Genomic DNA, 22,839 nt, shown 5'->3' with positions numbered 1-22,839 from the left:
GGGGTTCAGAGTACCACCTGCTCTTCCAGAGGACCTGATTTCAATTCCTAGCACCTGTGTATCAGCCCAGACCTGTCTGCAATTCCAGTCCCAGGGGATTTTACACCTTCTTCGACCTCACTGGTCAAGCATGTGGTACACGTAAACACATGTGCAGGCAAAACACTCACACGTGTAAAATTGTAAAAAGGGAGGGATGGAGGAAGAAAAGAACTGTTCCAAAGACAAAGAAACAGAGCTCTACAAATCCACAAAGATGCTAACTGAACCACTGGAAGGTGCCCAGAAAAGACAAGAGATTCGCAGAAAAGCCGAACCAATGGCAACTCCAGCTGCTTGGCTGTGTGTGCACATGAAAGGAGAACAGAAGTCCCACACAATAAGAAGCCAAGTGGCCATGGTGTAAAGAGAGAGCATCCTGCCTTCCAGGGAGCCCACGGCATTCACAGCCTCAGGTCCAGATGTGGCGTTTGTGGGTGCTTGGTGGGAAGGTCAAAAGTGCAGAGGAATCTGGATTGGCATTCTGCATCTGACTCAGGGCAGTGGCCAGACACCCTGTTGAAAAGACTCCTCCTGATTAACAGTAAGCTACTCTGCATCTGAGAACAGGGAATAACAAGAAAGAAACCCTAAACTTCTGTTGCTGTCACCCCACCTTGATACAGAGTAGAGAAAGGCAGATGTAGAGAGCTACAAGGGTAGATCCTGAGAGGCTGAGAAGTGCAGGCCTCAGAGGCTCTACTCAGGCGTGTTCCTGCCATTATCAACCAGGAGTCTACCTCATCAACTGAGAGGAACCCGGAAGTCTGACAGCGCTGAGCCTGCAGTCAGCGGGTGGACCAACATCTCACATCACCCATCTGTCACACACTGAAGAGCTTGAGGACTCTGAAGGGCCTCCCTCCAGCAAGGTGATTAATACTGTTCTTTCAAGAACAAAGACAGCGCTTCCCCTGCGCAGACTTCATGCTGTAGTTACTTCCCACATTCCCAGCACAGTATAGGAGAGCGTGACCAACCTCAGGAGACCCGAAACCTGCCCACTCACAAGCTACAATGCAAAGGGAGGCCAGCAGAGGCTCCTGGTTCTTAAGTGAAGACAACTATAGTCTCCATAGGACAGTTGTCCAGTGCACAGTCAGTAGCAGCATCAAGTTCAGGTCACGCCCACGACTGTGCATATATCCTGCAGTCCCTATGTGTTGAGGGCCCAGAAAGGAAGCATTATGATACTCTTTTTTACCCTTTCTGTTTTCCCTTTCCATTCTAATCTTTATGTTAGTATATTTTTAATTAATCTGTTTATATCCCAACTATAGTTTTCCCTACCTCCTCTTCTTTTATCCTCTCCTCTAAATCCCCTCCCCCCCCATCCACTCCTCCTCTGTTTGTATTTAGAAAAGGGAAGGCCTCTCATGGATATCAACAAAACAGGGTATATGAGTTACAGTAACACTAAGCATCTCCCCATATATTAGGGCTGAAGAAGGCAACCCATTATGAGGAAAGGGTCCCACTAGCTGACAAAAGAGTCAGAGACAGCCCCTGCTCCCACTATTGGGAGTTCCACAAGAAGACCAAGGTACACAACTGTAACATATACGCAGTGGACCCAGGTCAGTCCCATACAGGCTCCCTGGTTGTCGGTTCAGTCTCTGTGAGCCCCTGTGAGCCCAGGTTAGTTGAATCTATAGGTTTTCTTTTGATGTCCTTGACCTCTCTGGTGCCTACAATTCTTCCTGCCCCTCTTCTGCAGGATGCCCTGAACTTGGCCTAATGTTTGACCATGGGTCTCTACATCTACTTCCATAAGTTGCTGGGTGAGCCTTTCTGATTGCAACTGGGGTAGGAACCAATCTATGAGTATAGCAGAGTGTCATTAGGCGTCATTACACAGACATTCTTTCCCCAGTCATGTTTGGCTCTACCCTAGGTCTCTGGACTGTCCAGTCTCTGGGCCCTGGTGCTACAGGCAGTGTCGGGAGTGGGCTCTCTCTCGTGGTAGGGGTCTTAGGCTGGACCCTCAATCTCTAGGCCTCCCTTATCCCAGCACATCCCAGAGGCAGGCAGACTGTAGGGTGAAGGTTATGTGACTGGGTAGGTGTCCCAATCTCTCCTCTGGAGTCCTGCCTGGTCACAGGAGATGGCCACTTCAAGAAATGCATCTCCGACTGCTAGGAGTCTTAGCCGGGGTCATCCCTATAGATTCTTTAAAAAAAAAAAAAAATTATTTATTATGTATACAATATTCTGGCCAGAAGAGGGCACCAGATCTCATTACAGATGGTTGTGAGCCACCATGTGGTTGCTAGGAATTGAACTCAGGACCTTTGGAAGGGCAGGCAATGCTCTTAACCTCTGAGCCATCTCTCCAGCCCATCCCTATAGATTCTTGCAAGTTTCCCTAGATTTCTACCTCACCCGAAAATGTCCCCCTTCTCCAGTGGTCTCTTTCACTACTCTCTCCCTTTACTCCCCCCCCCCACCTAATCTCTCATGTTCCCATCCCTCCCACCCCAAGTCCACCCACAAAATTTATTCTATTCCCCCTTCACAGGGAGTACTAAGTGTCCCCCCCCCTTGGGCCTTCCTTATTACCTAGCCTCTCTGGGGCTGTGGACTGTGCATAGTTATCCTGTACTTAACAGCTAATATTCACTTTTAAGTGAGTACATACTGTTTGTCTTTCTGCGTCTGGGTTCCCTCACTAATGAAGATCTTTTTTCTAGTTCCATCCATTTACCTGCAAGTTTTCTGGTGTCCTAGGTTTTAGCAGCTGTGTAATACTCCATTGTGTAAGTGGACCATGTTTTCTCTATCCGTTCTTTGGTTGAGGGATATTTATGTTGTTTCCAGGTTCTGGCTGTTATGAATAAAGCTACTATAAACATAGTTAAGCAATTAAAAGCCTTTAGTCTAGTTTGAACTTCCTCTGAGGTAAAAGTGAGTTAATTGTGTGCAGTTAGTTTGAACAATATCAAGCTTTTAAGTGTCTACAGTCCTCATGGGACAAATAGATCTAGTTATGAAGCATGACCTATTGTATAATTATGATTATATATATACATATATATATATTATAAGTAAAAGAAAAGTCATCTTCTTGACCTCCCACAGACATATGTGCTTATAAGACTGAGCTGTAATCTTGAGATTACATATTCACATCATATGAGATTACACACTCGAATGCAAGTATTGTGGAGATACCAAGCTGCTTTAGCAAAAGCAAACAACAGATTCCAGAGTTGATGGTCCTGCAGGCCTTGCCTAGACAGGATTAACCTCCATCAGAGTCACTCCTCTGGTGGGTTGACATCTGAATTATCCATTGTCATATGCTGTATATTTCCACCGCCTCCAACATGACAAGTTAGCATTCCAGAATGAGCCTACCGGCACAAAGAAATTGCATATTTACACTTAATTAAGAATCTTCTGAGTAGGAGCTGTAGACATAGCTCTTCATGTAAAAGAACTTGCTGCTCTTGCAGAGGACCAGGTTCAGTTCCCAGCATCCATATGGTGGTTCACAGTCATCAGGAACTCCAATTCTATGGGATCTGATGCCTTCTTCTGACTTCTGCGGGTAGCCTGCATGCCTGTGGTGCACAGGCATACATGCAGACAAAACACAAAATAAATAGACAAGTCTAACAAACAAACAAAAAGGTTCTTCTAAATAAAGCATGGTCATGTTTTTTATTCCAAAAGAATGTTGCCTGCCATGAGGTCACTGACATCACTGAACTGGGTGACAAGGAATTGGGATATTATGTGCTCTTAGTCTATAAGGAATACTGATCATTTGAAATAAAAGTGACACTTGGAGAGTTAGGTGGGGAATGGGGTAGAATGGGGTGGGTGGAAAGAGGTAGGAGGTAGAGAAAATGGAAAAACAGACATTTAGAGAGATAGAGACAGCTTCTATCGTATTCTGTGGGGCTCAGCTTCTTTAAAAGCTAAGGAAGAGGATAGACCAAGAGCAAGGCAGGGGGTTGTGGTTTTGGAACCTTTTCCTTTAGGAAGAGGCAGGGTCTGACACAGCACTCCTTGGGAACTACAGGGAGCAGGACTGGGCTGTGCACACAGAGCCCCCTTTCCACCAAGCAGATGCTCTGGAAGTCTGGTAATCCCGCCCACTCTTTTGCTCAGTTTTTCCTTGGCACATGCCCATGTGTTAGTTCAGGGCTTATTCATTGCAACACTTCCTGGACACCCCTGCTCCAAGCCTCTGCTCCTTCCTGGCCCTCTGGAATATCCTCCCACCCATCCCTTTCCTTCCAGTGTTCTACCACTCTGCCTGGATCTCATTGACATACCCAGCGCACTGCCGCAACTCTCCCTGGGGCTAACTTTAACTCCTTAGGGTTCTTTACATCTCCAGTCACTGAGTGTAGAACCTCACTGCCCTCAGCATCAGACTGTGAGAGCCAAATCAAGGTATACCCATGAACTTAGACACTAAACAATGGGCTGATTGCTAGATAAGCTCCAGATACAAGCTAATTACAGAAAAGAAACCACAATCATTCCTAAAATGTAAGTCTTCCTAACCACACCTAACTCAGGTGTAATATAATATAGGTAAAATTCATTTCAACAGTGTTCATACTGTATTTTTTTTCTACTTTATGCCAACAGTCTTTTTGATCTATGTCTGTTTTTCAGTCTACAAGGACAGCTATTAATGTGTTTATATTTTCAATGTCATGTCAGTATACACTATAAGAGACGGTCTGATCAGACCAAAGATGTTCATTTTTAATTATAAAAATGCAATTATGGTAAAGAACTGTGTTTCATATAGCTGAATGACCTAGAAACTACTGACTGCCAATGTTGTAAACGGTTGTCTTTGTGTGCCTTGCTCATATAGCCAATCTGCTTTCCCATAATTTTCGGATCCTTTTTCATACCATGATGTTGATATTAGTTGTGGAATGTTGTGGAATAATCTTTCTGTACATGTAGAGATGTGCTGCTCTGATTTGTTTAATAAAAAGCTGAATGACATAACTAGGCAGGATTTCTTGGCAGAGAGGATGCTGGGAAGGAGAAGGTGGAGACACCAGGAGAGGCAGAGCAAGTAGGATGGGCAGTACGGAAATGAGGTAATAAAACCACAAGACAGAAAGCAAATTAATAGAAATGGGTTGTTTTAAGCTATAAGAGCTAGTTAGGAACAATCCTATGCTAAGGCCAAGCTTTAAGTATTAATATAAGTCTCCGTGTCTTTGTGTGTGTGTGTGTGTGTGTGTGTGTGTGTGTGTGTGTGTGTGTGAGCTGGCAGCCCAAAGAAAAATCCATTTACAGTGGAAACAGGAGACTCCCAAAACAGCAACACAAAGAAGAACCAATCAACTTTACTACAAAATTTACAGCTCTGGGTATGGGTGAGTGGGAGCCTGAAAGAAGCACAGAGCCTGTCTGGTCACCTCCCATATGTGTTGTAACAGGTCCACGGCTATGTGAGTCAGACGATCTCCAGCTTCACTCTGGTGGCTGAAGTCATGAGAGCGGTGATGATCTTCATTGCAGATGAGTAATGACAGGCAAATGCACGAGGCGTGTAAGAAGAAGGAAAAGAAGGGCCCATCTGTCTCACCCCGTTTTGTATAACTATAGCTGGCTGCATATCACAAAATGAGTAAATGGCAAAAATCAGAAATGCATTTCTCAAAAGCCCAAGATCAAAGTGACTGTGCCTGGTATCTTACTGCTGTGTCCTCACAGGGCAGAAGGTGAAGAGGCAACAAGAGCAAGCTCTTCTCCCTGAACAAAAGACAGTGAACCCACCCTAAAAGCTCTCCCTAACAGAAGGGCTCTTTAATCCACACATGAGGTCATAGTTTTGGGGACCTGAGCATCTCCAGCTAGGCAGCTCCAACCACCACAGTCATCTGAGAAATTTATTTTCAAGCAATATAAACAGCTAATGTTTAGAGAACTAATTATACTACATCTCATTTCAACTCCAACTGGAGAATGTCAGGTGAGTGTATGATTCATTTCTGACATTGGCAGTGCAGACTTGGTAGAGACTCTACAGGTTAAAGACAAAGTCCTCTATAAGACAGTCCTCACATCCAACAGTCAGGTCCCCAGGATAGCCTCACTTCTTAAGGACTGTGAAAATCCAAAGACTCCATTACCTCCTTAGATCGTATCCTTTGCTACAGCAAGTTATTTGCAGTAATATTATATTTTAAAGAACAGGATGCACATAGCTACATGAAATGTGTGATTGCAAACCTATAGGGAGACTGAGCCAGAAGAATTCAAGGCCAACTACTGCTAATAACTGAAGTATGAATATTAAAAACCCAGAGGCAGATACTGGGGTTCAAGCTGAAGATCAGAAAAGCAAAGCAGTCAAGTGACTAGAGAGTTCTTACCTCTATGATATCTTCAGACTGAAAGAGAGGGCTGTTTGGTTTAATCTTAAGAAAAGCCATTCCACCGACACAAATAACTCCAATTAGACTAGATTAGACCAAATTAAGACACCCGCATTTAATAAATGCAGCACTCTCGGGTGTATGGAGAAAGCATAGCGGGGAGAGGAGCCCACGCATATCCCAGAGATCACATGTTCCTTCTCTGGGTGGCCACCTAAATACCCTATGGGAGTGGTCCTGACCCTCCCCCAAGGAGGGATTAGCACTTGGCAGGCTGGGAGTTGAAGTTTGGATCAATGCAACTCCCAGACTAGGGAGTTATAAGGGCAACTTAATAAGGGCAAGTTCCTGTCTCATCCTGCTTTATATTCCTCTCTGGTGCTGGGATTAAAAGCGTATACTATGACCACCCAGCTTCTATGGCTAACTATTGTGGTTGCTGGATTTAAAGGTGTGTGCCACCATTGCCTGGCCTGTATGGCTGACTAGTCTGGCTGTTTTGCATTGGGGTCTTCAGGCACATATTGTTTATTAAAATACAAATGAAATATCACTACATTTTCCCTTTTTGTCTAAAATAAAAAGGCTATAATTAATGTAAGAAAAACTATAAACAATAAGCACAATAACTATATACAATATATAGGCAATAAGAACATCAACAATATCTAGACCATTTGCATTTGACAAATTCAGAGAAAATACTTCATATCTATGCTATCTTGGTGAGTCCAAAGTCTTGGATCTAATTTACTTTCTATCATAACTTGTTTTCTGTGTATGATAAACAAGGAAAACTATAACTATCTAGTCTTTTACTCCCTCAGAGACTCAAGAAGCAATCAATATTAACTGAGTTAGCAGGAATTACAAGCAAGTGACTTCAAAAAATTGAGAGAAATGACAGAAACAGCTAACTGTCTGGACAGTCACCCAAAGTTTCTCTGCAATGTTGGGGCATCTCCATCTTTGGCCTTTTAGGTCTAGCATATCAAACAGACTTTTCTGTGAGGCAGGATATTCTGCTGTTCTGCCTTGTCTTGACGGTGTTTGGCAGTCACTTTCTTTTGTGTTCTGCTTGTCCAAGTAGGGTAGCATACTGTCAGCATTTGAGGCAAGGACATTTTCTTGCCCAGTAGCTTACTTTTGCCACAAAGAAAGTAAACTCCATGTGGTGTTTCTTCAATGCCCATTATCTTCTCTGAAGTAGATTGGTGTTACCAGGAGCAGACATGTCTCATTATCATAGAAAAGAACCTGTTATTAAAACATTTACAGTCTATATTCTGTAGATCTCTGAAATGTATGAAGATGACCTGTCTATCTAAAATATATCCTTTTTCTTAAACTTTGAAAACATACCTAATGTGACTGCAAATTCAATTATAAAAGGCAATTTACTACTAACCTACATTTCCTTATTATCCTAAATAGTTGGCAACAAGGACTAGAAATTTGCATTACACTGTCAAATGAGTTTTATAGTTACAATACCTTGAACAAGTCTAGAAATATATATAAACTATGATCTAACAAAATTAGTCTCAATATACAAAGCTTGTATATCATATATGAAAGAACAATCCAATATAAAACATTTAAAACTAGCAGTTGTTCTTTAAAAATATGTCAATAATCTAACCTTTTATTCTATCATATCTATATCTCCCTTTTTTCATTTCAAAACAAGAACCTTGTGTCTAATTTACTTTGTTCAACTTTCCTCCTGGCCACGACCAATAACCATTTGTAACCAACTACCCTAAACAATGACAAATATCCATAACTCATTGAATGACCAAAAACTGCCCATTACACCTCTTGGGAATGTGGGCGTTGTTATTTGCTGCTGTCTTGGGACAAAGGTATCTTTGGGGGACCCTGAAAAGAAAATCTGGGTTAACTGTCTAGTTGTGGGAGAGGTACTGTATCATTCGTTGTCCAGTTTCTGCATAATAGAAAAGTGCAGGACTAGAGTAGTCTGTGAGACTGAAATTGTTCTGAAGGAATCTTTGCTCTGGGGTCCCATCCTCCTAATGGAGACTTCAAAAGTCACTGGTAGACGTGCTCATAGTTCACTTCAAAAAACTGACAGAGACTCAACTACAACATCATGTACAGGAAGGCAGATGAAACCTTTTTCTGATATTAGTTAAAACTCTCTATGACAATTAATAACTTGACAAAAAGTTTAATATAAATATATGTTAATCTTATAAAATTTATACCTTATGAAAAGCTGTTAGTCAATATGAAACCAAAGGATTATGAGATGAGTGTCAATAAAGTTGTGCTTAAATATTTGTTTTTCTCCTGTCCCATATCAGATGACTCTTCTGACATGAGACGGAGATTTTAGATTTGACTTTAATACACATGCTTGGGTTTAGAGAAGGAGAGAGCCACACTCCAACCCCAAAGTCAGCTTTAATCTTTAATCGGACTGGGGATACAAAAGACCATTTGCATCATGTCTGTAGGGAACAACAGAAACAAACGTTTGGGAAGATTTATGAAATTTTACTCCATTGGAAATGTGATATAGAAATAGGCCAATTTACTACTTTTCTTGAGACATTTTTTTTTCTGACTGACTTATCCTTTTTCTTTAGATGTCTCGTGGTCTTGTTCAATGGTCTTCAGATTTCTTAGCTGGATACCTTTATTCTCCTGAAAAGACGAAAACAAAACCTTTCCCTGACCTTAATTTTGGGGAGATTCTCTTTTGGAAAGTTATACCTGATCAAATGAAAAGCATTTGTTAGTTTTATAGGTTAGTTTAGATTAAATGGCCATGGTGCTTAACGAAATATAATTTCTTTTAATTAAGAGGTGTCTCTTGTTCAAATTGAATCTTCATCAATTTTGATGGTATCCATAGTTTTTCTTCTCCTGTGGAAACAAAAGCAAAACTCTTTCCTTAAGTAACACATGTCCTGGTGACCATTCTGAGGTCAGTATATCATTACAGAATATTGGCTGATTTAATTTTGTACTTTTTTCTACTATCCAATGTCTCTCTGCAGCTGTTGTTCCTTTCTCATTAGCAAGTAGAAAATTCAAGGTTAATAAAGAATTATGTGTAGTAATATTTCATTTGTATTTTAATCAATAGAGCTTGACTGAAGGTCAGAGAGTAAAACAGCCACACTAGTTAACCACAGAGGTCAGGCAGCAGCGGTGCATGCTAGAGAGGGATATATGATGGGAGGAGCTAGGTCTCAACTCAGTTTCATTCTGAGGATTCATGGAGGCATGATCACCATTCAGTTTGAGGAAGATGTAAAAGAGCCAGTGTCTGGCTGCTTTGCTTTTCTGATCTTCAGGTTGAACCCCAATATCTGTCTATGAACTCTTATTATTCATGCTTCATTTATACAAGCTATTTCTGGGGGTCTTTATCATCTCTTTCCATTTATTTAATATATTAATATTCTCTCTACTCTTCTTGTAAAGGTATAGTGAAGAAACAATCTTTTAAATCAATAACTATAAGAGGCCACCCTTTTGGTAATAGAGAAGGCAGAAGAACTCCAGACTGTAGACGGCCCACTGACTGTTACCATTCTCCAGCTCCCAGATTTCTTTGTAACAACAAATACAGGAGAATTTGAAGAGTTGGTTGATTCTTCTATATGTTGTGTATGTAATTGCTCCTGCACCAGCTGTTCTAAAGCCTGCAATTTCTCTATTGTCTTTCAACCATTTTAAAGGTAGGGTTGTTTGTGCCTTTGAAATATCAATCACTGTTGTGCCCCATTCTTATATAACCTGAGTGGTCAGTGACTGTTCTTTATACAATTTTGTAATATTTTTCCCAGAAACATATGTCAGTTTATGGTTTGTTTCTAAGATTGGGGGAATGTTAATCTGAGTATTCCATCGCTGTAACAAATCATGGCCCCACAAATTCACTGCTATGTTAGCAACATATGGTTTTAATATTCCTCTTTGCCCTTCTGTCCCTCTACATTCAACCCATCTCACACTCTGCTTTACCTGAGATAAAGTTCCAATCCCTAGAAATTGAACATTTATACCTTGAAGAGGCCAATTTGGGTGCCAAGATTCTAATTAAATTGTTACATCCACACCTGTGTCTACCAGACCCTCAATGACATTGTCATTTATTCGCATTTTTAATTTTGGTCTTTGTTCATTTGTTGAAGTTTGTCAAAATACTTGCTTTATTGTTTTTCCTGAATTTTTTGTTCTCTCTTCTATAGCTAGTCTATTACCCAGAGCAGTATGGTTTCTTACAATAGGCATTAGGTTCTTTAATTGCTTTGGGAAGATTGTTCCAGTATAATGGCAGAAAATGACTGAACAGATTTGGCATAGGAGCCTGAAAGAGGCCCCTCATGGAATTTTCTGACTGCAAAGCATCACCTTGAATATTCCTCATTGACGTGTATTCCTTAGTTCAGTGTCTCCCTTTGCCACACCTTCTGCATAATCCAGAAGGGAGGGGCATTCTGAATGGATTATTCTTAGAAAAACATTGTTTCTAGGAACGCCCTGTCTACAATCCCTTTTAAGGTGACCTTGTTTGCTACAATTTTAACATCTGACATTTCGATTTTTCCTCAAACCTCTGGAAATCACCTCTCCTACCCTTGCATCATCATGGTCATGAGATTCAATATTAACTGTATCTCAAATCCATCCCTCCTAAGAGGCTGACCTCACCTTTATCAGCCTATTTATGCTCTTGCATAGAGAATTAGCATTTTCAAAAGCCAGAGATTCAATTAGTATTCATCTGGCTTCTGAATTTGGCATCATTCTGTTGACTGCTGATGTCAATCGTTGTAAGAAATCCATAAAAGCTTCCTTTGGGCCCTGTATAAATTTAGTAAATAACTCAATTTTCTTTCCTATTTCTCAAATTCTGTCTCAAGTATTCAAAACTTCTGTGTGGCATAAATCCAGGGTGTGGCCATTATATACAGCATCCTTTCTATAGTAGTATAATCTCCTTCTCCAAGAATTTAATTTTGGAAGATTTCCCTATGTCTGGCTTACTTCGTATTCGGTAATCTTAGCTTCTTCTTAGAAGCCCAACAACCACATGTAAGTCCATGTGAAAAACAACCCAACAGCAATGGCCATAGAGCTCCTAGCAGGCACTCAGCACCATCTACCAGTCTTATAACCTAACTATTTCAGCACACCAGCCAACACAAAAAGACCAACCACAAGAATCATAGGAAATTATATTTGGAGTGGTATATGGTCAGCTGGAGCCTCTAGTTCACTCCTGCTTGATCCGGAAAGCCTCATTCCTCTCTCTCTCTCTCTCTCTCTCTCTCTCTCTCTCTCTCTCTCTCTCTTTGGGACAGGGTTTCAAAATCCTGGCTGTCCTGGAACTCATTCTGTAGAACAAGCTGGCCTTGAACTCACAGAGATCCTCCCGCCTCTGCCTCCCAAGTGTTGGATTAAAGGCGTTAAAGGTGTGTGCCTGGCCCTAGTTCCATATTCTTGGTGGCTGTGGCAGATCTTCCCTTGAAATTGCCAGTAGCCTAAGACCCTACCTAAAGCTGTCAGGTTTTGACCACACTTTGACACAAATCCAGCTTGTGGTAGCCACATATCATCGTCACTTCTTACCTGTAGGCTATATAACGTCCCTGTTTTAGTTCGGGTGCATGACTTCTTCAACCCCAATTTCTGAGGCTGGAGGACTTGCTCAAATAAACCCGATCTTTTACTTTTTCATTTTGGCTTGATCTGCCTTTCTGCCTCAGTGGAGAAACCTATTATTCTGTTACAGAAAACCTATTAGTATAAAACAACAATGAACCACACAAATGCAAGACCGTGAGAACAGAAACCTAAGGAGCCTGAGAGAGGCTGCTTGTCTGGTGGCGTAAGAAGTCTTCCTACAAGGAATCAAGACTTTGCGTGGAATCTGATGGAATGTGAGCTCAATTCAGGCCAGGAGAGCAAATGCCTGTGTCAGAAGGAAAGATGATACCTTAAAGAAAAGTCATGTAGCTTATATGGAACACATAGAAAGGCAAACATATAAGCACATGTACATACACGTTTATTTTGTATAGTAATAGCAGGATGAAAGCCCAAAGCTAAAACTGTTATTTCTGGTTTTGCTTGCTAATATAGACTTGCTGTTATGAGCCATCTGTGCCATGAACTCGTTGTGCTCAGACCATCTGTAATGTTCCTAATCTAATGGTTTGAAGGATGGCTCATGCCCTCATTAGAAGATTTTAGTGCCTCAAAAAAAAATTTGTTGCAAATGGCAAGATATTGATCGCTCTGCATTGTATAAAACAACTCAGCCTAAAGGAATCTTCATGAGAGCGGGAAGAAACAAAGCAACATTCCCTCAGCCTCTTCTACAGACCCGGGTCTTCTAGAGTCTCTTATCCATTGATCCTCTTGGTAATCTCATGAGTAGGTGTAGTATTCGTGTTTATTACTCCAGAAAGCAAGGCCTTCAAGGTGTATTAACTTCCCCAAGATCACACAGCTCAAAATGGCAAAGCCAAGATTAAAACTCCAGGATGCTGTCTTCCAAAATCTGTAATCTCTGCAGTGGGTGATGCTGGCTGCCTTCCCTGCATGCTTCTGTTCTCTCTAGACATTAGTTTAGACTCTTCCAGGCAGTTAGTGGGCTACCTTCTAGAGTGGGTCTCTTGCCTACAGGGTGTTTCTTAGCAACGGGTTCAACTGACATTTGAAGCTGCTCAGTTCTTCCCTCTGCACGATCATCCCATGCGCCTTGAAATATTTATCATCCCTGAACTCCGCTGAACTCATTTCCCCAACCCCCAGACGGGGACCCACTCGTTCCTGCACTCCAGTGTTTTGCTTCCAACCAAACAATGCCTTCGCCCCAGGGTGAGTTGTGCTTTCTGCCAAAGATGAATTCAGCGGTTTACCTGGTGGTGGGTAAACTAACTGTCAAAAGGAATTGCTCTGCTGCAAGGAATGGTCCATGATAAGAGAGACATCTGGACCAATGAGATGTAAGGAAAAGTCTTCTGGGGAGTCCTGTGCACAACGTTGAGCACTCTGGATAGAGTGAACCCGAAAGAAACAGCTACTCGGCCCTGGAGGGTGGTGTGTGGTATTTAAACACACAATTTCTCAGCGAGGCCATCACCAGTCTGGACGAGAAGTGCATGCTAGAAGCAGGCTCAGCCTCTCAAGAAGACAGCTGTGAAGCCTGCAGCAAACAGTCATCCTTGAGCTTTTTCAGGTGAATGACCCAGCAATTTACCAAATTATTGAAGCAAAGAAAGTAAATAGTAACTTCCCAGTGCTGGGCTTTCGATTGTTAACAAGGCAAATACCTTACCTGACTCCTCGCTTTTATGGCCCTAAAGCCTGGCCTGAGCCTGAAGCTCAATTGGTAAGTCACTTGTCAGGCCTGCACAGTCCCTGGGCTTGGTCCCCAGTACCACAGAAAAGCAGGCATGGCACAAGGAGGAAGGTCCAGCTTAAAGTCATCCTATGCTATAGAGCTAGCTCAAAGTCAGCCTGCACTGAGACCATCTCAAAAAGGGGGTGGGCACTTAAACCCTAAGTCCTTCTGCCTAGAGACATGCTCATTTGAGCCACCAGCCTCACAGGGACAGAAAGCAGAGATTTCTACTTAAACCTTTCTCTCATGTGCTCATACAACTGCTTCTGGAGACCATCCCACAAAGGGACAGCTACACGTACTTGCTTAAATGGCCCTACCACTCCACCACACACACACATACATACATTCACACACACACACTCACACTCATACACAATGGTATAGTAACCACTGTGACTACAGTGTAACTCCATGTAACTCCCTTCACACGGTTACAAACCATAGCTGCCCCTGAGTTCCTAATGAAATTCCTGGAAGTGCTTACCTTATCATGTAGTTATCTCTAGATGATAAACCTTGCCACGTTTTGATCGACACAGTGTCTACTTGTTAAGTATTTTTCTTAGCAAACAAACCTCTCTGCCAGCGCAAACAATTCCAATCCGACCAAATGCAACCAAATTAGAAGACACCCAGGTTTAATGGATGGCAACACTCCCGGGTGCCCCCCCCCCCCCGAAAACACAGAGAGGGAAACAGAGAACCAAAAGACCATGGAAAACCAGGAAACCACACGTTCAGTCTCTAGGGGGCAGTCCCTGTGGGAGCGGTCTTGACCCTCCCTGGGGAGGGGAGTCACCGTTTGAAGGGTTTCTCAGAGGTGGAATTTGGACTGAGGCAACTTTCAGGTGAGGGAGCTTTAAAATGGAACTTTCCACCCAACATTTCAAGATGAATGCCAGGGGGCTGGGGTGAAGCCCCCCAAATAAACAATCCAGATTCTTTGTATAAAGGGGTGCCAGGGAGCTGAGGCGATGCTTCCGATCAAACACTCCAGACTCTCTTTGGATAAAGGGGCGCCAGCTAATGTTTTACCCACTGCCTCTTTCAAAAACTACATCTTCGATGGCTCAGGAGTTAAGAGCGCTGGTTGCTCCGATAGATAGATAGATAGATAGATAGATAGATAGATAGATAGATAGATAGATAGATAGATAGATAGATAGATAGATAGATAGATAGGTAGATAGATAGATTAGCGAGGGAGAGCAGCCAAATCTCCCAGACAGCCCAGTTTCCACCGGGCGATAAAGACATTCTCACTACTTTAATCCCGATACAAAAAAATAATCCGACATAGTTAGTAGCCAGTTGCTTTTCTATTGCTTTGTTATATTAATCCCTGTAAGGAAATAGCTAAAATGATCGCTTGACTTTGGTGGGGGTAGGCTACTGTTTTTCCTTGTTTGTTTTGTAGCCAAGGATGGCTTTGAACTCTGATTCTCCAGCCTTTACCCCACCATGGCTAGGATTACAGGCATGGACCACCATGCCAGGATCAAGCTCTGGAAAACCATCCTTCCTGCTTCCTCTGTAGAAAATTTACTACATTTTATGGGATAACATGTTATCTGATTCTGGAATCAAAAATAAAGCCAAACAGTATCTTTTAACTAACAGGTTAGAATTTTTCCCTTTAACAATCGGTTCTGTCTAATCAGACTCCAGGGACAGCGTGGATAGGATGGGGGTTAATTCCACCTTTCAATAGCCCAAACTGAAGTTTAACCTGTGGAAGAACATGGAAGTCATCAGAGTCACTTACGTAATTTAAAAAAGATTTATATATCTTATGTATATGATTATTCTGTCTGCATGTATGCCTGCAGATCCCATTATATAGATGGTTGTGAGTTGCCATGTGATTGCTGGAAATTTAACTCAGGACCTCTGTAATAGCAGACAGTGCTCTTAACCTCTGAGTCGTCTCTCCAGCCCCATATAAGTAACTCTTTCAGTAAATTTTTTAAAAAAATAAAAATTAGGACTCCGTAACCGGCAGCCTGCGCCTATAGCCGGCCTTGACCCAGAGATCCAAACCGCGAGCGCCACGTCCATAGGCGGCCCCCCTCATCTGGGCATGCACGGACACGGAGGGGACTGAGGAGCAGAGCCTGGACGAAGCCTTTGCCCAGGCAAGAAAGAGAAGGAGCGGGCAAGTCTGGCGGCGAGCAGCGCTCCATCTCCGGTGCCAGGTCTGGCGAAGGTGGAACCCAGAGGACAGGTTGACCAGACAACAAGGCCGCAAGGAAGGATGAAGATGAGTGGAAAGAATTTGAGCAAAAAGAGGCCGAGCACAGCAGACTAAGAGTTCGGGCAATGCAAATAAGTGAAAAGGAAGAGGGTGATAATGAAAAGAGATAAGAATGGGAAGATGGAGGTGGCAGGGAGTAGAAAAATCTTCGGGTCCCTGGAATAAAACAGCTCCTGCACAAGCGCTCCTGCTCCAGTAATAGCTACAGAATCCTTGGAGCCGGCAATGCCTACAGGTGTATATAGGCCTCCTGGGACCAGGCTAACCACAGTAAGGAAACGCCACAAGGACTATCAGAAATATTCGGCGACGCACAGTTCCCAACCCTGCAGTCCCACAGAGTGCCAGAACAGGGACTGGAAATGAATGCGACCTGAAGTTAAATGACCACATAGGACACATGTACACTTTATTTAGGGAGATGAATTTTCAGGAGTAATTAAAATGGGAAGACATGTAAATGGTATCAGATGGGAAATTTGGGGGGGGGGGCTTTAAAGTAAACCCCAGCCTTTCACCTCATTGAGAGCACAGCTGGCTGAATTTAGACTTCCAATCAGACAGGCTTCTCCGCTCTGTCCTCGAATGTGTGGGGGACTCCGAGAGGGCACTGACTTGCCACACACATCACTCTTTACCTGATCTAATCAGACCACTCCCCCAAAGCAAAAGGGAGGAGAAATAGCTGAATGATATAAATTTGTGTCTGGAATATTTTGGTGACTTCAATATGATCTGTATTGGATCCCTCATGTTTTGCTTTGGCCTCAGTTGTTTTGATAAAGCGGTCAGGGCTGTTGTTACAAAGAAAACAATAATCCTAGCTCTAAGGAAATAGAAGCAAGAGGATCAGGAATTCAATCAAGGCCAGTCTGGGCTACAGGAAAAGGACTGGTGGGGGTGGGGGGAAAGGGGCGGAGGATAGAGAAAGGAAAAGAGAAAAAGCAAAGAAGAAAGGGAACATGAAATAAAGCAAATAAAGCATTGTTTAATGTTTCCTTCCTGGTAATTTGAACCCAGAGCCTTTAGAATGCTTACCATATGCTCTACCATTAATCTACACTCCAAACCCCACTGCCTAATTAAAAAATAGAAAACCTGAAGACAGAAAGGCAACCCACTGACTGGGAGAAGATCTTCACCAACCCCACAACTGACAAAGGTCTGATCTCCAAAATATATAAAGAACTCAAGAAACTAGACCGTAAAAGGCTAATCAACCCAATTATAAAATGGGGCACTGAGTTGAACAGAGATCTCTCAACAGAAGAAGTTCAAATGGCCAAAAGACACCTAAGGTCATGCTCAATTTCCTTAGCGATCAGGGAAATGCAAATCAAGACAACTTTAAGATACCATCTTACACCTGTCAGAATGGCGAAAATCAAAAACACCAATGATAGCCTTTGCTGGAGAGGTTGTGAAGAAAAGGGTACACTCATCCATTGCTGGTGGGAATGCAAACTTGTGCAACCACTTTGGAAAGCAGTGTGGAGGTTTCTCAGGAAATTCGGGATCAACCTACCCATGGACCCAGCAATACCACTCTTGGGAATATACCCAAGAGAGGCCTTATCACACAACAAAAGTATATGCTCTACTATGTTTATAGCAGCATTGTTTGTAATAGCCAGAACCTGGAAACAACCTAGATGCCCTTCAATTGAAGAATGGATGAAGAAAGTATGGAATATATACATATTAGAGTACTACTCAGCAGTAAAAAACAAGGACTTCTTGAAGTTTGCAGGCAAATGGATGGAAATAGAAAACACCATCCTGAGTGAGGTAAGCCAGACCCAAAAAGAGGAACATGGGATGTTCTCACTCATATTTGGTTTCTAGCCATAAATAAAGGACATTGAACCTATAATTAGGGTTCTTAGAGAAGCTAAATAAGAAGGAAAACCCAAAGAAAATCATATAGGCATCCTCCTGAATATTAAACTTCATCAGGCGATGAAAGGAGACAGAGACAGAGACCCACATTGGAGCACCGGTCTGAAATCTCAAGGTCCAAATCAGGAGCAGAAGGAGAGAGAGCACAAGCAAGGAACTCAGGACCGCGAGGGGTGCACCCATACACTGAGACAATGGGGATGTTCTATCAGGAACTCACCAAGGCCAGCTGGCCTGGGTCTGAAAAAGCCTGGGTCAAAACTGGTCTCGCTGAACATAGCGGACAAGGAGGACTACTGAGACCTCAAGAACAATGGCAACGGGTTTTTGATTCTACTGGACCTATTGGTTTCGTGGGAGCCTAGGCAGTTTCGTGGATGCTCACCTTACTAGACCTGGATGGAGGTGGGTGGTCCTTGGACTTCCCACCGGGCAGAGAACCCTGATTGCTTTTTGGGCTGACGAGGGAGGGGAACTTGGCTGGGGGAGGGGGAGGGAAAGGGGAGGCGGCGGTGGGGAAGAGACAGAAATCTTTAATTAATAAATAAATAAATAAAATAGAAAACCTGGTGCTGAAGATGTGGCTTAGTAGTCAAGGGCATGTATTACTCTCGCAGGATCCATTCTCAACACCCACATGGTAATCCCCAACCATCCATCCTAACTCCAGTTCCAGGGTATCCATCCAATGCCCTTTTCTGAGACAAGGCACACATGGGATGCACATGCATGCAAGCAGACAAAACACCCATACATAAAATAAGCCTTCTGATTTCCTTTTTTAAATTTATTTTATATGCCAACCAGTTTCCCCTTCCTTCTCTCCTTCCGTTCTCTCCCCACCTCCCTTTTGCCCCCCTTTTGATTTTTTTTAAAGAGAAAGTATCTCTTTAAACATAAAAATAGTTTTTCTGCCCATTATTTATTTTGAGAAATGTCTTGCTATGTAGCTCAGATTACCACCCTTGAACTCTCCTTGCTCCGGCCCCAGCATGCTAAGTGACAAAATTATAGGCTTGGCCACCACACCTACCTCTCCGGTGCAACTCTGAACCGCTGCTTCCCTGCTCGGGGCTTCAAGGAATTCTGTAACTGACAACATGACGTTTGGTTTTTATTTCATTTATTTCATTGTGTGTGCGTGCATACATGTGTGCACATGCAGGGACCACAGCGCATGTGTGGAAGTCAGAAGATAAGATACTGGAATTAGTTTTCTCCTTCCGCTAAGTGAATCTGGGTGACTGATTAAGGTGGTCAGGCTTGGCCGCAAGCCCCTTTACCCACTGTGCTAGCTCACCCTCCCTAGTCGTTGAACTTTATAAATGAGCGTTCATCTGTTAAGCTGGCAGAAAGTTTGTCCGCCGATAATTGATGTTAAAAGTCAACATAGAGGAATGTCAAACATCTGGCATATGTGCTGAGAGGCCTTGTAGGCCTTGGACATTATAGGCCTTGGACATTATAGGCCTTGTGATGTTTATATCAGTTCTCCTATTTTTCAGGTTAAGAAACTGAGGCACAGATGGGCTCCAGAATGTGGCTAAGTCATGGTGTCAGGAATTAACGAAAGTGGGAGCTTTATAGTCGGCAAAACTAAAGATCCAGATTGGAGCCCATAGCCAGAACTTGAAGGTAATTCAAACTCGCTAAGATCTCTGAAGTGGCTTTCTTTCATAATAGGGGATGGCCTCCCCTCAAGACCTTAAAAAATGAAACTATAAAATGATTTTTGAATTGATATGGCCAGGATTTGGACCTAGTGTTGGAGGAACCCCTTCACCCAAAAACCTTTAAGATACTGGCCCATTTTGGGTGTGGTCTCATGTATTATAAGTACAGACAAAAAGTGTGTGTGGCCCTTTTTCTGCAGGATTCGGTTCCAGTTCCCAGGACACACAGAGGACTGTGGATTGCTACCCTGATTGTGAGTTTATCCCCAAATAAATAAACTTTTGTTATACTCCATTCAGGACTATCGCGGAAGTATTTGGCCCAACTACAGCCTGCTCAGTGTTCTAGCATTTGCCTGGAATGCACAAGGCCCTGCGTTCCAGCCCTAGACTAGCAAATAAATAATAAATAAATAATTTGCATTAATTACTAAACTCAGTTCAGGAAACCCTTTCATCCATCTAACAATTCAGTATTGAATAAAACCATTGAGTCAAAACTGCAAGTTTCTTCACAGGCCCAAGAGAATAAGGTGTGCTCAGGATATGAGAGAGCAAGTGAACCAACTCCAGGCACTGGGCTTCCGAGATTTTCTACAAAAGTAGCTGAAAATCAGATTTGATGGGAAATCCCAGGAAGTCTACTACCACTTAGTCTGGGGAAGACTTATTGAAAAATACATTTGATTTTTATATAGGCCAATAAAACATTTTAAATGGCGTTTATTTGACATGCATTTGTATCTCCACTAACAAGAAGATTTAAGCAATGTATATGTTTGGAGAAAATAAAACAAAACATTATAAATGGTGGAAAAAAGACACAGAAGGAAGAATGCCTCCTCCTTTTGAGACAGGGTCTTGCTATGTAACTGAGGCTGTTCTCCAACCCAAGCTCCTCCCTCAGACTTCCATGAGCAGGATTACAGATGTGTGCCACCACGCCCATCTTCCAAACTGACTTTAAACATGAACTCACATAGTAATTAGACCTTTGTTTCTTTAAAGTAGCTTTTAGAGAGAATGCAGCGCTTAAGAATTTCATACTTTTAGTAAAATAATAAAAATAATTGGGGCTGGAGAGATAGCTTAACAGGAGAGCTTGCTGCTTTTCCAGAGGACCTGAATTTGATTTCCATGCCCCACTTCAGACAGCTCATAACCTTCTGCAACTGCAGCTTCTCGGGCACCACCTAACACATGATATATATTCTCTCTCTCTCTCTCTCTCTCTCTCTCTCTCTCTCTCTCACACACACACACACACACAAATAGCATAAACCTTTAAAATTTTTACAGTGCATGTGCATCCATGACTCAGGAGCCAGAGACCAAGACTGGGTGTCCTCCTCGATGGCTCTTTAGCTGGTGTTTTGAGGCAGGGTCTTTGAGTGAATCTGGAGCTTGTTAATTCAGCTGGATTTCCGCTCAGCAAGATCAGTCTGTGTCTACCTCCCGTACTGGGGGTCCAAACTCAAGTCCTCACGCGTGTGCAGGAAGCCATATCTCCAGCCCATATATTGATATTTCAAAGTGCCTATCACTCATGTTTTCCAGAGAAGTGAACTGAGGCTTGGAGGAAGATTTGAAAACCAAGTGCTTGGACTGGGGAGAGGGCTCAGCAGATAGACACCTGCCTCTGGGACTGGCGGTCTGAGGCTGGTACCTGGGACCCACATGTTTTGGGAGAAACCCATTCCAGAGAGTTGCAAGCGGACCTACTGGCCGTGCCATCGTATACACACGCCACAGTCATAGATGTACACAACAATCTAACAAAAATTTTCCTGTAAACTATGTATATATTTCTGTGTTTTTTTCTTCTACACACCTAATTCTTTCCCCTCATAATTTCCCTTGTTTCTCCTGTATACAGCTCTATATGTATATACCTTGACATACAAGGCCCTGTGTGGCCTGGCACAGACTTCTTTGATGAGCTATCTCCTCCAGGGGACTATTCCTGATTCCAAAGGAGGCTAGGCTTCTATAAACATTCTCTAGGAGTTTCAACTTCAGTAACTTTGCGTGTCAAATTCTGTCCTGTCCCTGAAACTTGGACAAACCACCTCCAAATATTGCCGCAAAACCTAGTGAGTCCCTGCTTGGCAGCCGTGCAAATGCTATAGTAACCAACTACAACCATTCTAGCACGATGGCATCGACCGTAATCACAGAATGACAGATTCCCGAAGGGAGAAAATATCAGCAGAAAGCAGGCCACTAAACCCCACTCATCCCTCCTCCAGCGAAGAGGGATTGAGCATTAAATTAGCTTCTTTATACAACTTTAAATTCCCCGTTATGAATTTTGTATATTCTGCTTATTCTTTATGCGTGAGTGTGCGTGCGCACTGCGCACGCGCGCACGTGTCGGCGGTTTTCTCCCTCCACTGTGGTTTCCAGGGAAGGAACTCAGGCAGTAAGCCTTGCATGGCAAGTACTTTATCTGCTCAGCTATTTGAGGGATACACGTTTCTGAGACAGGGTCTCATGCTAGACACTCCCCCCCATGTAGTAAAGAATGATGTAGAACTCCTGCTCCTCCTGCCTCTATCCCAAGTGCAGATTATAAATGTATGGCTGGCTTGTAGTAACCTTTTTCTTTTGATGCACTTTTACTCATATCTGGTTCAGACATGATCTCTCTAAAAAACTATTCAGATACTTTAACTCTGTCCTCTACCTTCTTCCAAGCTTGGGCGTTTTAAGAAATGGGTCTGTCTCTAGTTGCTACTACTGACAATATACACAGAATACATTCAAAGGCAAAACAAAACAAAACAAAAAACCTTCAAAACTGTACACACACACACACACACACACACACACACACAACCAGTGAAAATTAAGACTTTCCCCCAATTCCATCATAGAAAGGTGTTTCTTTTCATATTGCACATACTTGAGTGTTTCATACATAGAACGTGATTAAGCCATATAAGTACACACTACACAGCGCTTAGCATCATGGTCTGCTGTATGTGCACACGGACATCTACTTGAAGATTCATACAGATTTGCTTTGGTTTTTACATAGGTGTAGGAGCAGCCGAACAGCACAGTATTCCGGGACAGGGACGTACCAGGATTACTTCCGCCCGACTGAGTTGCCCCGCACCGTACGCCCTCTCCGCCTCCCGTCACGCGGAACACGACGGCGGCGGAACCCCAGCAGGCTCCGGTCTCCCCGAGACCTCCCGGCTGGGGGGCGGGGCT

The 22,839-nt window shown here is 42.9% G+C and overlaps 1 long non-coding RNA gene across 2 annotated transcripts; it reads right to left on the bottom strand.

Moving 5' to 3' along the window:
• Positions 1-3,135: 3,135 nt before the first annotated feature.
• LOC126515367 (uncharacterized) lies at positions 3,136-22,817 on the bottom strand. 2 transcript variants are annotated; one of them, XR_007595832.1, is made up of 3 exons: positions 22,707-22,817; positions 18,981-19,039; positions 3,136-3,602 (listed from the first exon to the last, which is right to left on the bottom strand). It is a non-coding gene; the product is annotated as an uncharacterized lncRNA (long non-coding RNA). The 2 variants fall into 2 exon arrangements; XR_007595828.1 differs by lacking the exon at positions 3,136-3,602 and having other exon boundaries at positions 18,980-19,039.
• Positions 22,818-22,839: the final 22 nt, after the last annotated feature.

The sequence above is a fragment of the Alexandromys fortis genome, unplaced genomic scaffold, assembly GCF_014885135.2.
Source record: "Alexandromys fortis isolate MF-2015 unplaced genomic scaffold, M_Fortis_MF-2015_v1.1 scaffold_18, whole genome shotgun sequence".
NCBI lineage: Eukaryota > Metazoa > Chordata > Mammalia > Rodentia > Cricetidae > Alexandromys > Alexandromys fortis.
Note: the sequence above shows the minus strand (reverse complement) of the source record. Positions and strands in the feature narration are given on the sequence as shown.